Below are 2071 nucleotides of genomic sequence, written 5' to 3' on the forward strand. Positions count from 1 at the left end.
CTCTAAGCTAACAAGCAGCGTTTGATGAGCACATCAGTATTTCATGCCCTTCATTCCATCCAGACAGAACCTGCCTGAGGAGCAAGCTGATGGCTGTCAGCTACAGGCAGACCTAGCTTAGTATTGCATTTCTTAGAGCAACAACTGTTGCTTTCAGTCACTGAATATGAATCCTTGGGACCTGATGAGGTGCATCCATAGGTGCTGAGGGAGCTGCTGGAGGTCGTTGCTGAGCCGCTCTCAGTAATCTGTCAGAGGTCTTGGAGAACTGGGGAGGTGCCTGAAGACTGGAGGACGGCCAGTGTCACTCCTGTCTTCAAAATGGCAAGAAGGAGGACCCGGGTAATTATAGGCCGGTCAGCCTCACCTCTGTCCCAGGGAAGGTGATGGAACAGCTTGTGCTGGATGCCATCTCCAGACAACTGGGAGAAAAGGAGTTTATCAGGAGTATTCAGCATGGGTTAACCAAGGGGAGGTCGTGCTTGACCAACCTGTAGGCCTTTTATGAAGATGTCACTAGCTGGGTGGACAGGGGGAGAGCGGTAGATGTAGTCTACCTTGATTTCTGTAAGGCTTTTGATGCTGTCCCCCTTGACATCCTTATAACAAAGCTGAGGAAGTATGGGATAGATGAGTGGACGGTGAAGTGGGTCGAGAATTGGCTGACTGGCCGAGTGCAGAGGGTTGTCGTTGGTGGTGCGGAATCTGGCTGGAGGCCTGTAACTAGCGGCGTCCCCCAGGGGTCTGTGCTGGGTCCGGTCTTGTTCAACATCTTCATCAGCGACCTTGATGAGGGGATAGTGACCACCCTCAGCAAGTTTGCTGATGCCACGAAGTTGTGAGGATTGGCTGACACGCCTGAAGGCTGTGCTGCCATTCAGAGAGACCTGGACAGGCTGGAGAGCTGAGCAGTAAGAAACCAGATGAGGTTTAACAAAAGCAAGTGTAGAGTCTTGCACCTAGGGAGAAATAATTGCATGCACCAGTACAGGCTGGGGGAAGAGCTGCTGGACAGGAGCTCTGCTGAGTGGGACCTGGGCGTCCTGGTGGACGACAGATTGACCATGAGCCAGCAGTGTGCCCTTGTGGCCAAAAAGGCCAATGGCATCCTGGGGTGTATTAAAAAGAGCATGGCCAGGGGGTCGAGGGAGGTGATCCTCCTCCTCTACTCTGCCCCGGTGGGGCCTCCTCTGGAGTGCTGTGTCCAGTTCTGGGCTCCCCAGTACAAAAAAGACAGGGATCTCTTGGAAAGAGTCCAGCGGAGGGCCACTAAGATGGTGGAGGGCCTGGAGCATTTCCCCTATGAGGAGAGATTTAGCAAACTGGGTCTGTTTAGCCTTGAGAAAGGAAGGCTGAGAGGGGAGTTGATCCAGGTTTATAAATACCTGAGGTGTGGGTGCCATAGTGGCGTGGCTGGTCTCTTTTCAGTAATGTGTAGGGACAGGACTAGGGGTAATGGGATGAAACTTCAGCATTGGAAGTTCTGCATGAAGATGCGGAAGAACTTCTTTACGGTGAGGGTGACGTAGCACTGGAACGGGCTGCCCAGGGAGGTGGTGGAGTCTCCTTCTGTGGAGATATTCAAGATCCGACTGGACGCCGAGCTGAATATACCAAGGCCAATTGCTATGCCAGGCACATTTATGGCATCAGTGAACAAATAATGCCTTAAAAATTGTAATAGACAGGAGCCCTCTATTCTTTTAAAACTAGGTGACCAAAGAAGAACAGTCCCTCTAGAGTCAAGCTGTTAAGAAATAATAGCATCAATCAGTATCACATAGATAGATTACTTCCCTGCCCTAAGACCATCTTGTGACCATTTGGTGCTCCTAATTAAGCCCTCTTGATGGCATTTTGTCTGAGCCATGCGACATTTTGTGATAGGAGTTACTGCTAGTGTTCCCTTAACCCAACACCAAAGTAGGAGGTATCCATTCTCAGGGAATCATGCAGGCTTCCTCTGTATCTGATGCTCAGAGACAGCCCCAGAACTTTTTAAATCTTAGCTTAGCTCTCATCCAATAATGTTCATCAAACAGTGCAACTTGTCCTTTGGGGATGTCCTTTG

This window comes from Coturnix japonica, unplaced genomic scaffold (genome assembly GCF_054131305.1).
Source record: "Coturnix japonica strain WE unplaced genomic scaffold, WE-NBRP24 Scf041, whole genome shotgun sequence".
Lineage (NCBI taxonomy): Eukaryota > Metazoa > Chordata > Aves > Galliformes > Phasianidae > Coturnix > Coturnix japonica.